Here is a 16,565-nt window from a genome sequence, read left to right on the forward strand (position 1 = left end):
AGTAGAGATTCGGATGGTAAAAGAAACTGCATTATCTTAAGGGGCCTGCAACAGACTTAGGACTCATGCAGACCCACCCACTCTGGGATTCAGGACCAGAGCAACAGCTGGAAGGGCACCAGTGGCATATAGAGAGAAAGTGAAGAGCGAGTGGGGAGACAGCTTCCTCCTGAGCAAAACTCCAGAGGCCAGGCAGTAGCATTGTCCCCTCTGTGAGCCCTACCCCACGCAGAGCAACAGAGCAGTGATATGGGTTGCCCCACCCTGGAAATTACCTAAGGCTCCGAGCCATATGACTTAACAGGTGCGCTAAGACAGGGAGTCATAGCAGCTCTGCCTAATACACAGAAACAAACACAAGGAGGCTACCAAAATGAGGAGACAAAGAAATATGGCTCAAATGAAAGAACAGAACAAAACTCCAGAAAAAGAACTAAAGAAAACAGAGATAAGCAACCTATCAGATGCACAATTCAAAATACTGGTTATCAGGATGCTTCAGGAACTCACTAGGTACCTCAATGCCATAAAAAAAGACCCAGGCAGAAACGAAGACTGCATTAAGTGAAATAAATAAAAATCTACATGGGACCCGCAGTGGAGGGGTGAAGCTGAGAATCAAAACAACGATTGGGAACATAAGGAAGGAAAAAGCATTCAATCAGAACAGCAGGAAGAAAACAGAATTGAAAAAAATGAGGATAGACTTAGGAATCTCTGGGACATCTTTAAACCTTCCAACATCCCAATCATAGGGATGCCAGAAGGAGAAGAGGAAGAACAAGAACTTGAAAACTTATTTGAAATGATAATGAAAGAAAACTTCTCTAATTTGGTGAAGGAAATAGACATGCAAGTCCAGGAAGCACAGAGAGTCCCAAACAAGATGAACCCACAGAGGACCACACCAAGACACATCATAACTTAAATACCAGAGGTTAAAGATAAAGAGAGAATCTTAAAAGCAACAACACAAAAGGAGACAGTTACCTACAAAGGAGTTCCCATAAGACTATCAGCTGATTTCTCAAAAGAAACTTCACAGGCAAGAAGGGACTGGCAAGAAGTATTCAAAGTGATGAAAAGTAAGGCCCTACAACTCAGATTACTCTATTTCATAAAGCTATCATTTAGAATTGAAGGGCAGATAAAATGCTTTGCAGACAAGGCAAAACTAAAGGGGTTCATCATCACCAAGCCATTATAATATAAAATACTAAAGGGAATTATGGTATATAAGAAAAAGAAGATCAAAATAATGAACATTAAAATGGCAATAAATTCACAACTGACAATAATTGAATCCAAAAAGCAAACTAAACAAACGAGCAGAACAGGAACAGAATCATAGATATGGAGAGCATTTGGAGGGTTATCAGTTGGGAGAGGGAAGGAAGAAAATGGAGGGAAAGGTACAGGGATTAAGAAGCACAAATTGGTAGGTACAAAATAGACAGGGAGATGTTAAGAACAGTATAGGTAATGGAGTAGCCAAAGAACTTATATGCATGACCCATAGACATGAACTAAGGGGTGGTATTGCTGGAGGGAATGGGGGTGCCGGGTGGAGGGAGCAAAGGGAAAAATTGGGGACAACTGTAATAGCATAATCAATAAAATATATTTAAAAACTCCAAAACAGAAAGAACAATAGCTATATTTTTAAGGATACATATACAGGTAATAGAACCATGAAGGAAAGTGCTAAAGGAATAACTGAAGTACTGAGAGAGTATTAATCTGTAGAGGAAGGAGTGTGATTTGGGAAAGGGTATTGGCCATGCTCTCTTTCTTTACTTGGGTGGTAGTTACATGGAGGATTATTTTATAACTATTTTTTAAGCTGTATGTGTATCTTGAATACTTTTCTGTATATTAAATTCCACAATAAAAATGATGAAAATAAAGTACTAAAAACAAAAAGTATCATATTTTGTCATGTATAATGTGCACTTTTCTGCCCAAATATATGAGGGAAAAATGAGAATGCGTGTTATACACGAGTAGTACTAATTCCATGTCTATATAAATGCTTTCAATTCTTTTATTTATGTTTATGCATTAAAAGGGCAATTTTAGCTCTGGCTGGCGTATCTCAGTGAATTGAGTGCGGGCCGGTGAAACAAAGGGTCACTAGTTCAATTCCCAGTCAGGGCACATGCCTGGGTTGCAGGCCAGGTTTCCTGGTGCAGGGCACATAAGAGGCAACCACACATTGATGTTCCTCTCCCACTCTTTCTCCCTCTTTTCCCCTCTGTCTAAAAATAAATAAATAAAATCTTTTATTAAAAGTGTAACTCTAGAAAGCAATAACAATATCCGTATGCAAAATAATACCCTGGAATATAATAATCAGTTTTGTTTCTAAATATAAACAAACAAACAAACAACTGAATTTAAAATTTAAAATGAAAAAATTTTTCCCCTGAAAGCTTGAGCCAAAAACGTGGATGCACACTATAACCAGGAGCGCGCTGTACATGGCAAAACACAACAATCTTTTCTCTTTGTTCAACTGAAGGTGCTATTACAGACACAGACACAAGAGGTCGTTGTAACCAGTGGGCTCTGGCAAAGCAAGGTTTCCTAGCAACAGAAAAAATACCAAGGAGAAAACTTCCTGAGAGTGGTTATCTGGGGCATTCTGGCTCCTGCACCTGCCAGGTCAGCCTGAGTTCAGCTTCTGGCACCTGGAAAGTTTCTGTTGGGTCTAAGAGTACCCTTGACCTTTCCTGATGAGAGGGGCTCTTCTTCCAAACGCAAGATCAATTCTGCAGAAGCAGGGAGGCTGCACACTCACATCGCTGAGCTTGCTTTTCCTGCTAGTGTCAGATAATGACACCCTCAGGCTTTTGGTAGAGGCCCCTCTCGGTAAAACTTCAAACAAGTCTAGTGTTCTTTCAGAAAATGGAGGGAGTTAAGAAGGACCTTTGCCCACAGATTTCTAAGGCTCCAGGTCACAAAAAAAGAAAGCCTTTAAGAGTTGACTTGTATCCTGGCTGGTGTGGCTCAGTGGATTGAGCATTGGCCTGTGAAACAAAGGGCCACCAATTTGATTCCAAGTCAGGGCACATGCCTGGGTTGTAGGCCAAGTGCCCGGTTGGGGGCATGTAAGAGACAACCATCCAATGTTTCTCTCCCTCTCTTTCTAGCTTCCTCTCTCTCTAAAAATAAATAAAATCTTCAAAAAAAAAAGGAGTTGAGATGTGGTGGAAGTTTTCTGGATTGTTGACAAAACAGAACTTCAATTTTAAAAAATAGATAAATAGGTATATTTGAGGCTAAGTGGGTTGAGTAATAATAATAAATACATGCAAAATACAGCTTTCCCAGACTTTATATAATTTCATAATTATTCTGGTATCACTACATTTTGTAGATAAAGAAATTGAAATGTTAAGTGGTAAGATGATATTAAATGATGAGAAGTCCAGAGCTTTCCTCCTAACCCAATTTACAAAGGAATAAATGTTAACTAGTAATTTATTTTTAAAGGTGAGAAGCTGTTAATTGTCTCTGGTAAAGAAATAAAAATTAAAACAATAGGGAAGTAACTTATTTTCTCCATCAGATGTTTAAAATCATACCACTCCACACTAGGGAAACCGGCTGAAAACTAGCCATCTTGTACAATGCCAGTGGCAGCGGAAAACGGCAAGGGCTGTTCCGGAGAGCACTCTGGCCTCATTTAGCAGGAACCATGAAAATGTTTCTTTCTTTTCATCCAGCAACTGTACTTCTGAGAACCTGTCTGAAGGGCATAATTTGAAGTTTGAGAAAAGGTGTACATACAAATATTGGTGGCAGCATTATTTACAATGGCAAAATATGGAAAATATAAGGGAAACAGGTGACTAAGGAAACAACCATATTAAATAACATTAATGCCTACATTAAAAAAAATGATGATTCTGAAGCCTGTGGCATCATGGGAATGCATGTGTAATATAAAAGAAAAAAAAAAGCTGCTATAAAATGGCCTGCAAAGTAATCAAGCTTGAAAATACCTAACATCCCATGGATGTGGGGATAGAAGTAAAGAGGGGGAAAGAAAAGAACATTTGGGAGATGGGAATGCATTTTTCCATTCTTTTTTTTTTAATAACTTTTTTCTCCCCTTTCACTTATACTCAGAGTTTACTTTTTCTTTCCCCCCATTTGTTTGTACTATTAGGTATTTTTCTCATGTCAGTTGGCAATGTAATGTTCATTTACTCCAGGAATGTCAGAAAATATAAGAACATTAAAATACTCCCACTCACAAAAAAACAGTCTAGTAACATCTTAGAGCAGTGGTTCTTAAACTTCAACGTACATCACACCTCCTGGAGGGCTTGTTAAAACCCGATTTGCTGGGCCCCACCCTAGAATTTCTGATTCAGTAGGTACAGGGAGGGGCTCAAGAATTTGCATGTTTGACAAGTTCCCAGGCCATGCCCGTCCAACGGACCACACTGCTTATCGTGGCAAAATTAAAAACACAGAAGAACAGTTAGGTGACCAAGGCAACAAGGACCACTGCCTTGGTATGTAGCCTTATAAAGTTTTTCTGTAGTACAGTGGAAAATACATTTCACAAAATAAAAAATAACATGAAGATAAAAGTGAAAAATAATGAAAGGAAAAAAAATCCCAACTCTGCCTCTAGTTATCTGTGTGATCATGGGCAAATTACCTCTTCTCTCCATGCCCATTACCTCATCTGTAAAATGGGAATAATATCAGTGCTTGCCACAAAAGATGTTTGAAGACTAATAGGCATTTTCACACAGGGAGTGCTCAGTAACCATCAGCTCTCACGAGGAAGGGAGTCGCATTACTTTTGGTACTTAGATTCCTTTTAGAATCCTTATTATATTTGAATAGTTATTATATTTGAATAGTAATTTTATTTTCTCCTGATAAATTAAAAGAACATTGATTAATTTATTTTCTCCTATGTCAAAATTAAAATATGGTGTGTCCTAAAAAAAGAAAAGTCCATGTGTCACACATAGATTTCTCACCAAAAAATGATGGATATTTAGGCTGTTTTTTCAGGAGCATTCTTGTAGCTAAATCTTTGGTGTATTTTTAATTATTAATTATCTGAATAATTAAGATGGCCATAATTATTACCTTATTAACCTAATTATTAAAGTTATTAGCATTAAGTTTCCAATTTCAGAAATGAAATTGTGGGGTCAAAAGACCTGTGTGTTTTTTAAACTTTTAATATATATCGTGAAATTACCACCACAGAATCTAATGTTTGCCACATGCTGTGCAAATGTATCATCTCATTTAATCCTCAAAATTCATTCAGCATCTGTTCACCGAATGCTCCTTTGTGCCAGCTATTTTAGGGACTCAGAGATGAGCAAGACACAACAACTTATGAGGCAGATAGTATTATTAATTCCGTTGCATGGATGAGGAGACTAAGACCCGTGCAAGACAGAGAGTAGTTTAGAGCTGCTCCATCATTTGCACAAGAAAGGCACTGGTGGCTCTGGGCGGCCTTGATCCATACGACGACGGCAACATTAATTCTGGGTGGTGACTCTTTGCTCTTTTTTTTTTTCCACCGAGATCCTGGAAAAATCAAATGAGGGAACATCCTGGCATGTAGCTTAGGAAACAAAGCTCATCCAAAAGCCGCCAGGAATAAAAGCTAACAAAACTTTCTCAACCGATTTGGAGGTCCCACTCTTCAGAAATTAGGTACAACTGGCCCCCTATGCTCCCAAAGTTGGACTTGTGAGGAAAACGTCTAGCAAAAAGCCTGATAGGTGTTTGGAGACATGTAGCAGTTCTTTCAGATCAGCTCTCACTTTCCTAAATTAGCTCCAAATGCACCTATTGTCTGACTAGCTTAGTGGTTAAGTGCAAAAGCTTGTGAATTAAACAGATTTGACAAAGCAGAAAGTTTACAATAAATGCATTGCTTTTATAACTCTCTAAGTTTTAGTTTCCTCATCTGTAAAATGGGTCCAGGAATACTTTCTTCAGAGATCTCTATGCAAGATATAAAGGATTCAGGGACAGTGGTCACTATCTATTTCCATTTTAATTCACTAATCTGACCCATGCAAAACCCAGCTGTTGGACTACCCCAAACTCAACCAAATAGTAGCTCAGATTGCAGTGAGTGCATTTGATGTGGTAGCTTTGCTAGAAAGATTAAGAAAGCTTCAGGTTAATGGTATTGAACCATTGATCTGACTTATACATTCTTTTCCATCCCTAATAACAACCAGAAACAGTTCACTTTTATGTGAGGCAGACAATAAAACACACCATCCACCTCAAGGCTTTGTTAACTCTCTTGCGCTCTGTCATTTTACACCTGGTCAAAATACCACATTGGTCTGCTTTACTAATGAAATAGTGTTATTAGGACTCAATGAACAAGACATGGTTTTGGAGAGCAGGAGATAAAACCCTATGAGAATTCAAGGGCTCCAGAGGATGGTCAATTAACCCTATTTTTAGTGGCTTACCACATCAGTGTAGTTACAGGGAGGGCCGGTGAACTGGCATCTGCTAGAACAACCCCTGCAAAGTAAAGGGCATATGATGGTATCGTATCTCCCACCTTTCAGAGGGAAGAACAACCCCTGGTAGATAGATCTCTGTAGGCTGGGGTGAGCATATTTTATACTTGGGAATACCAATCCAAACTATTTTCTTTCTTCCTTTCCTTTCCTTTCCTTTCCTTTCCTTTCCTTTCCTTTCCTTTCCTTTCCTTTCCTTTCCTTTCCTTTCCTTCCCTTCCCTTCCCTTCCCTTCCCTTTCCCTTTCCCTTCCCTTCCCTTCCCTTCCCTTCCCTTCCCTTCCCTTCCCTTCCCTTCCCTTCCCTTCCCCTTCCTTTTATTGATTTTTAGAGAGAGAGGAAGGGAGAGAGAGAGATAGAAACATCGATTTGTTGTTCCCCTTATTTATGCATTCACTGCTTGATTCTCTTCCTCCCTCCCCACAACTAGCTGATTCTTGTATGTGCTCTAACTTGGGATTGAACCTGCAACCTTGGCCTATCAGGACACTGCTCTAACCAACTGGGCTACTTGACCAAGGTCCCAATCTATTTTCTGAGTGACATGGAAGGCTGACAACTCCAAGCAGTCCTGGGCAGAGAAGATCTTTGCAATAGATCTAGGCTGTACTGCAAACAGCTTTGTCTCTTGAGCCATATGACCTGGGAGACCCTGTGGTATTAGAGGTACCTGTGGCAAGAAAAGATGCCATGTTTTTAGGGCAAGCCCCAATAAAATAGCCACAATCTAGAGCAAGGCCATTCAATCTACAGCAAAGAATCATCACCTTTTGAGAAACTCCTGGGGTGGGTCCTGGTCAAGACAGAGCACCTGGCTATGGGACATTAAGTGATCCTATAGCCAAAACAGCCCATCACAAGTTGGGATCTGTCAGACCTACCAAGTCACAAAGTCAGGTGAGCTCAACAGCAACCCAAATTAAGATAGTACATCTAGGACCAGGCACACAAAGGGCAGGGTGCACAACCAAGCTTCACAGTGGGTGGCCCAAACCCCCATGTCCTCTAGCAATGTTGCACTAACACCTCTCCTTCATCTCACACCTACAGTGATAGGGCTTCTTTACAGCCAGCTGACAAGGGGGAAAATGCCAAGCTTGATTCACAGGTGGGTCTGTTTGGTAGGTGGGTATAAGATGAAAATGAAAGACAGCTACGCTATAGCCTCACTCAGAAGTGACCCTTAAAGACAGTAATGAGATGGAATCTTTCCAAAGGGCAGGCCTTTGTGCAATACACCTGGGCATTCTCCTTGTGGACAAGAGGAGTGGCCTGAGGAAAGAATAAATACAGACTTATGGGCAGTGTCAAAAACAGGAAGGAGAAATATTGGAAGACTGGGGAAAAGGAGGCCTATAAAAGAGGGTTGTGTGGGCCCACTGGAACAGGCACAAAAATTGAAGATCTTTTGCATCACATGTTAATGTTCACCAAACAGGATCCATCATGGAAGAGGTACTGCACAGCCAAGTGGACAGAGTGATTCAACCAGGTCAGTAGCAGCCTGTCATTGACTGTCCCAGTTTTGGCACAAGAGATTCATAATGGAGAAGCTATGTGGCAGGGATAGGGGTTGGCATTCACTACGAATGATCTGGCTACTGCCACAACTGAACGTCCAATTTTCCAGCAACAAAGATCACCATAGAGATGTCAATGTGGCATCATCCTTTGGGGAACCTCACCAACCACATGGTAGGAAGTTAATTACATTGAATTTCTTCTACCTGGAAGGAGAAGCTATTCATCTTAACCAGGACATTAATTTTGGGGATGAGTTTACCTTTCCTGGGTACTGGGTCTCAGCCACTCTAAAGACTTGCAAAGTGATCCACTGACAGTTGGTCTCAGGTAACCTCACTTTTGACCAAGGGACTCAGTGTACAGCAAAGGAGGTACAGGCGTGGGTGCCTGACCACAGGATTCACTAGGACATGCTGCACAGTTCAGAAGCTACTGGCCTTTGAGGGCTTTGGAGCTGACACCTACATCTAAGCTAATCACACCGGACCCCAAGGAGAGAACAAATTTTGGGATTTCTCCCAGCCTGAAAGTATTATCTCATTTCTACCCCACAGACCTGTAAGAAGTAAGTACTTCCTAATTCTTTAGCCCTTAATTTTTTGACTTGTATCCTTTTTCTCTTCCACACATGCAATAAATTCTTCCTGAAAGCTATTGTACCGCCATGCTCTCTTGAGAACTGTTGGCCAAAAGCTGCTTCCCACAGACCTCCCTGGCCTCCCTGAAGGTTTTCTTGGTCAATACCTGGCAAGGCGCCAGCCCTGTTGGGCCAAAGGCTCTGTTATTCCTTCCCTTTCCCAGACATCTAAGCGGATCCAAGACTCCAGGTTTCTAGAATCCTGGTAGGAGGTAGGCTCAGAGTCCATTTCTGTTCTTCTCTCAGGTGGTTTATACCTCTTGCCAATCTAATAGTCTCTAGAAAACTCTATTCTATGCCCAAAAGGTGTGATCAGCAGGACACTGAGAAATGATGTTTCCTTTCAGTAACAACCACTTTCCTGTTGTCTCCTAATGGAATCTGGCTTTCCCTAGAGGTGGCGATGATGTCATGTTGGAGGTGCCTACTGCACCCAGGCCACCTTAGAGCGGGCTCCGAGACCCCTGTGTCTCTGGTTGCCCTGACTTTTCCTCTGCTAAGACCATGTTCTCACAGACAACAAGAGTGATCACAGGTGAGGGAAACAGTAACCTGAAAACCTGCCCTTCCACAACCCTGCCCTTGATGTTGTATGGATGCTGTTGTGAGTTAGGTTTGCATATTACAGAATTCTTATATTAAAAACATTTTGTAGGTCTAAAAATAAAAAGCACTTCAGCTAGAAAAAACAGATGCAACTGAGGCACCAATTGGAAAATGATATCTGTGTGAATGAGCATCACCTTCTAGGATGCAGTATTCATTATAGAGTAATTACCAGGGGTTAGTGCTGTCTACAAAAAGTAGAATACATGCATACCTAGGAGACACTGCAGTTTGATTCCAGACCATGGCAATGGAGTGACTATCGCAATACATGAGTCACAAGAATTTTTGGTTTCCCAGTACATACAAATGTTATGTTTATGCTGTATTGTAGTTTATTACATGTGCAATAGCATTATGGCTAAAAAGGCAATGTACATACCTTAATTAAAAGTACTTTATTGCTTAAAAATGCCAAACATCATGTGAGCCTTCAGTGAGGCTGTTTTTACTGGGTGGGGGGGTGGGTCTCTCCTTCAATTTGTAAAAAACGCAGTATTTGATAAGCACACTTAAGCAAAGCATGATAAAACAAGATATGCTTGTAAATGATCTGGGAATATGGGGTAGTTAAGAGTGACTCCTCTCCCACACTGCCCGTGAGCCTCTGGGAGAATTTGGGCTTCCTGCACCCACAGCTCAGTGGTCTTGGTTCACAGCAAGCAATGCTTCCACCAGGAGACAGGAGAGTCCTATTATACTTTAAACCATAATCGCTGCCTGATCTCTTGAGGCTCCTTGTGCCACAAGACTGGCAGGCAAAAAGAGGAGTCAGCCTCCTGGCAAGTGAATGGACCATGACATCAAAGGAGGCAGGGCTGCTGTTACACAACAGGACAGGGAAGAATACATGTGACATTGCAGGTGACCTACTTGAGTGTTTCTTTTTCCTGTCTGACCAATTCTGAGGGTAAGTAGATGGACAGAGCAATCATGTCTAAGATAAACATGGTGAGCAGGGTCCCAGACCCCTTAAAGATGCAGGTCTGGGCCATCTTGCCAGGTAAGCCACCTAGGCCAGCAGAGGTGTGAGCTGAGCGTTAGGGGTCTAAAGTGGGTAATAGAAGAGGGAGATAATGAGCAGACCAGCTGTAGTGTGAGAGCCATAGCTCATTCCACTAATCCTTTAAAGTTTCCTCAGTAAAAAGAAAGGAATCTGAATCCAGGAGGAGCTGCTCTCAGATGGCGTGAACTTATTTTACAAAGCAAAGGCCACAGAACTGTAGTGAATGCTGTGGTGTGTGCCGAGGTCTTCCTCAGGACTAAGGCATGCACTCCCCAGGTGCCAAGAGTCTTGCCCTGTAATAGACAGGGGCTGCCCTGTCCAAGGTTACAGCCCCTCCTTCCAGGCAGCCCCAGGCAATGACTAGACAATAGAGGGGTACAAATACCTGGATCTGTTTTGTCATTTGAGGACAACTCTGAAGGGCCATCCTGTTTTTAGAGCTCTGGGTTCTGTCGGGATGCCACGGCATTTCATCTTCTCTCTGTGAAATTCTACTGTCCTCACTCCCTCACAAGTGTTGTTCCTGAGAGCACTGCCCAGTCCATTGCCTGCCAGCAAATCTCCTCCTCAGAGTTTGTTTCCCCGGGAACCTGGCCCAACACTGCACATCCTCAACCACGAAAGTTAATGTCAAAGCGTTTCCCAAGAAGGTTGTACCAACTTACAGACTCCTACCAACAATGCATGAGCTTTCCATTTGCTCAACATCCTTGCCAAATCCTGGCATTGTTAGGCTTTTTTATTTTTAGCCAGTCTGATGGGTATGAAATGGAATCCCATTGTGGTTTGGATTTGCATTTCCCTGATGACTAATGAGGCTGAGCACCTTTTCATGGAGGTTTCTGGCCCTGTGGTGTCACTCCTGGGGAACGTCCCCAGCTCCTTTGCCAGTTCCATTGTCACAGACCCATCAGTGCTGTCTCCTAACGGTGTAAGGGCAGGGTTAAACCCATGGAATTTAAATGGCTTTTCCAAAGGCCACCAACTCGATGGGTCCTTCAGTCCTCTTCTAACCTGACCTTGGAGCAACGTGAGGTTCGGTGCTCCACTCTCTCCTTCCATCATCTTCTTTTCTTGGCTTTCTCGACAATACACAGTCCTCTACCTCTCTGGCTGCCCTTTCTCTGTCTCTTTGGCAGGCTCAACCTCCTGCAAAGAAACGCACAGCTATTAAATGTTGGGGTCCCTCAAGTTGTAGTCCTTGGTGCTCTTCTCATCTTACTCTGACCTGCACTCTAGGCAAGCTAACACGTACTCCCAACCATGGTTATACACCAAGGACTCCCACATTTCTCTCCTTTGGCACTTCGATGTGACTCCTCAAAGCTCCATCTCAGCCTACCCAAAGTGGATATCATGACTTCCCTTTGTTGGAGAAACTTCTCTGGGCTGAGAGACCAGAGATAGAGGCTGACAACTCCAGCCTCTTTTGATGACACCAAATGGTTTTCAAGGGAACTACGTAACATGTAACAAGGCTTGTCTTGGGTAACAGGGAGATGACACGTGGCGGGTGCCAAAGTGTTATATAGAATAGGCGAGATGGATAGGAGCACTGGGGTGTGACACACTCCAGATGAGAGAAAAGCACCTTATGTACTCGTCCTCAACAGAACAAGGGCCTGTTCCAGGAAGCAGCATGCCTGGGGCACAGGGAAGGGTTGGTCAGACACTCCCCGAGGGGTTTTAGGGGAAGCAATCTCTGTTCTGGCTTAGATCTAGATGGATCTAGCTCTAGGGTCCAGCAGCAGTCCCATCATTGAACACAAAGTCGCTATTATTAGCCTCCAGTCCATGGGTGAGGAAACAGAAGCACAGAGATGATAAATGAATTACCCAAGACCACACACAGCTAGGAAGTGGCAGTGATAGGATTTAAACTCAGGCAGTCTGGTCCCCAAGTGTGACTATAAGCATTACGTCACACTGCCCACATCAGAGATACTAAGCACTTTCCTCTACTTACTTTTCTTAAACTAGTATTTGCTTTCTGATAATAATAATAAAAAAAATACATGCCCATAAAAATATAAACAGCAAAGTTTAAAGAAGCAAGTAACAATGTTCCAGGCTCTTACTACCCAGCCCCCCCCAGAAGTAGCATATCAGGTCATCTCCACAGATGCCAACAAGAGCATGTTATAAAAAAATGAGGTAATATTCATAGGTAACAAAAACTGACGACCAGGAGAGAATGGTCTAGAGCTCACACTTGTGAGCCATTCAGTCTGGGTTCAGACCTCCCAGCTCTTCCTTTGCCTGTGTGATCCTGGGCAGTTCCTCTAAGTTTGAGCTTCACTTCTGTAAAATGGGGCTGATGGTAGTCCAACCTTATAGACTGTCCTTCAAATTCAGTGAAATAATACATACAGGAGAAAAGCGTAGTATGGTGCCTGGTATCTGGTGAGCACTCAAAAAAATTGAGTTAAGATGATCATTATTCACAGCTGATGTATGCTCCTTCGGTCAGTGAGCCTCTTGCCCAAGGAAGATCCAATTCTGGCCACAGGGAGAGAAACAGAGTGAAAGCTGCAGGCAGTCTGAGAGCTGAGGTGAGGCCCCTTATGTGACCAACCCAGACTGTGGCCAGGGGTCCAGGAGCAGTTTAGAAAGTGAGGTGCATGAAGGGGCGGCAGGATACATATAATGTGCTGGCGTTCGGGGTAAAGGCTAGAAGAGTGAAGACCAAACATAACCTGCCCTCTGATGAGGAGGACTCTCTCCTGTATACTGAGTAAAATGTTCTTCCGGTGCTGAAATTTGCCCTGCAGTCTCCTCCCTCCAAGTAAATAGGTGTTGCTATTCTGAGCAAGGCCCATGATAAAAATACTTGCTTGATTTTGGAGAGATTTTTTTTTTTTTTTTAAGCCATGAAAATAACAGGGCAGTAGGCTGTCTATTTTAGGTTGAGACCTTTGGCTCGCTTTCAAAGTCACGGCCCAAATGAGACCTATTTAGAAACAGGTCACTGCACACTTTGCACGCGTTCATCGTTCGGTAGAACAAGCCTGGATGGGTGCACTCTGGAGCCTGTTCCCGCGGGGTGCAGCGCTGGAAGGAATTTCGGGCCATTGTTTATGCCGGAATGTAAATACGAGCCCTGGCGTCTCTCCCCAGGCCTCAGAGCACGCCCCTCACCCCTCCCACCCACACCTCCACCCCACCCCCGCTCTGGCTCCCGCTCTAGTGTTCTTAGGAGGCGGAGTCGCAGCGTGTCTAGTCCCTCACCACTTTAGGAATCCTGGGTCAGGGTGGGGCTGGGATATAGGAAATGCTCCCCACCTTCCCTATAAATCGGCAGGGCAAGCTATAAGCGTCAGAACCAAGCAGGGGTTCTAGTTGGGCTACAATTGTCTATCCTCCGTGGGCCAAAGGGTGCCTTTGGGGACTGAGGAAGACAATCTGGACGGGAGATCTGAGATAGAGTGGAAAGCACCTGAGCAGAGTTTAGTTTGAATCTTGGCCCTGGCCTCACTAGCTGTGTATTCTTGGGGAGGTAACTTCACTTCTTTGATTCCTTGTTTTCTTGGTGAAATGGAGATAATAAAGCAAACCTGTAGGACTATTGGGAGGATTAAAAATAGTGTGTTTTTAAAAGCATCTAGAGCGGTCATGAAGTCTGGAAACAGGAATTTTCGGAATAAGTGGTTTATTTATAACAAACATAATAAAATTCTCTGTATTTTCAGACTCGAGGGTCACTGTGTGTTAATAATAATTGCTTGTACTTATATGGTACATACCATGTGCCAGGCACTGTTCTAAAGGTTTTACATGGATCAACTCATTAATTCTTCATAACAATCCTGTGAAGTAGTCACTACAACATTCCCATTTTACAGATGAGAAAACTGAGGCTCCAAAGTTAAATGACTTACCCAAAGCCACACAACTACCAAGTGGCAGAACCAAGAATCAAACATAGGCAGTTAGCCATTATACTATAGTTAACTATTCTGCTATAGTTGCTTTTCTAATACAACCAATGTCTTAGCATTCAGATAATTCTAATAGATAAAAATAATGACAATGACAATTATGATGGTTGCAGAGTCCCAGGATTACCTTGTGACTGTGGTCTTAACCTTCTACCTTTCTCAGTCAAAAACACTCTGAAAAAACTTTAAAAAAAAAGAAAAAAAAGGATATTCCGAACGTATTTGGGAGGTAGTTGGCAAATTTTCCTTTGCCCCATCTGTTAGGTGAGAAGTGGACTCTCAGTGTTGTCTCTCTTAGGATGGTGACTATCTTTTAACATGTTTGATTTATTTGCATGTTTTTTTTCTGTGAATTGTCTTTTCATATCCTTTGATTATTTTTCCATTGGGCACTTTGTCTTTTCTTAATGATTTTTGGAGCACCCTTTTTAGATGAAAGAAACCAGTCCTTTGTCTGTGAATTGAACTGCAAATATGTTTTTCCAGCGTGCCTGCCATCTGACCTTTGATTTTGCTTACAGTATTTATTACCATGCAGAAATTTGACTTTTATGTGGTTGAATTTATCAACCTTTCTTTTACAGCTTCTGGCATTTGTATCATGCTTAGAAATGCCTCCTCTGCACTGAAATTTTTTTTTAACTTTTACTTGTTTTCCTCTAGTATGCATATGGTTTCAGTTTTTATGTTTAAATTTTCAGGTTTTTGAATTTCATTTTGGTGTAATTTCCAAGTTAGATATCAAACTTTCGTTCTTTTTCTTTAGGTGCTAGGAAAACAACACTTTGGGTCCCATTTTTCTATGTGCCTGGTACTTCTAAGTTCAGCGTGGGATAATTTCTGTCCAGTTGTCCTTGGGTTCCAGTTGTAATAGGGAAATCTGGTCTTAATTTGGTGTGTTAGTTTCCAGGGCTGCCATAACAAAGTAATGCAAACTGGGTGGTTTGAAAAAAAACAACCAGAAATTTATTCTGTCATAGTTCTGGAGGCTAGAAGACCCAGATCAAGGTGTCAGCAGGACTGTGCTTCCTCTGAGACTCGGTAGAGTCCTTCCTTGCCTTTCTCTCAGCTTCTGCTGGTGGCCAGCAATCCTTAGTGTTCCTTGGCTTGCAGCTCCATCACTCTAGTTTTTGCCTCTGTTGTCACATGACATTCTCCCTATGTGTCTCTGTCTTCTGTTATAAGGACATCAGTCATATTGGGCTAGTGTCCATCTTACTTCCAGAAGACCTCTTCTCTGCTTGATTACATCTACAAAGACTATTCCCAAATAAGACCACATTAGTAGGTTGTGGGGGTTAGGGTTTCAACATATCCTTTTTTATTTGGGGGGACACAATTCAGGCCTTAAGTTTGGTTCCTCAAATTACCTAACTTCCAGCCACAGCTGGTGTGGATCAGTGGATTGAGTGCTGGCCTGTGAACTGAAAGGTCGCCAGTTTGATTCCCAGTCAGGACATGTACTTGGGTTGTGGGCCAGGTCCCCGGTTAGGGGCATGAGACAGGCAACTGATCAATGTATGTCTCACACATTGATGTTTCTCTCCCTTTCTTATCCCTCCCTTCTTCTCTCTCTAAAAGTAAATAAATAAAATCTTTTAAAAATTTGTCTAAATTCCAGAGGAGATAGTTTAAAAGTTATAGGATAAATCATAAAGAAAAACATCAAAATATAGATGAAAGACTTCTGTGGCTTGAAAACACCCAAAACTACCCCAACAATAATTATATCTACAAAATCACTAAAAATAAATAAAACAGTTTCAAAATAAAAAGGCAACCAAATGGCTAGGAACAAACACTTGCAGTCAGTATGTAAGGTGTTAGTTTCTTTCTCATAAAAAATAATTCACACATACTGATAAGAAAAAATGCCACTCCCCCAGTAGTCAAAGGTCATGAACAGATAGGTCAGAAAGCAGGGAACATGTGTGTGGGAAAACATTCACCTGCACAATTAATCAGAGAGATACAACTTAAAGCAGTGCTAAAGTACTTTTCTTTTTCTAATAACCAGCAGGAAAAAATTATAATATTTTGTGCTGGCAAAGGGATAGTGAAGCTGGCAATCTCATATGCCACCAGGGGCCTGCATGTTTTGGAAAACAAGTTGGCGCTGTAGATCAAGGACCATAAAAATGTTTATTCCAGTAGACCCAGTGATTCTACTCCATTCTATAGAAAGAATCTGAAGTATGGAAGCCGTTTGATCCCTACTAGATGCCAAGCCCTTTACATATCTTCCTCATTTAATTCTCTCATTAACCTCATGAGGTCTGTATTCTTTATTCCATTTACAGACAATAAAACAAAGGCTCT

This window comes from Phyllostomus hastatus, unplaced genomic scaffold (genome assembly GCF_019186645.2).
Source record: "Phyllostomus hastatus isolate PE091 unplaced genomic scaffold, TTU_PhHast_1.1 phas_contig_16, whole genome shotgun sequence".
Classification (NCBI taxonomy): domain Eukaryota; kingdom Metazoa; phylum Chordata; class Mammalia; order Chiroptera; family Phyllostomidae; genus Phyllostomus; species Phyllostomus hastatus.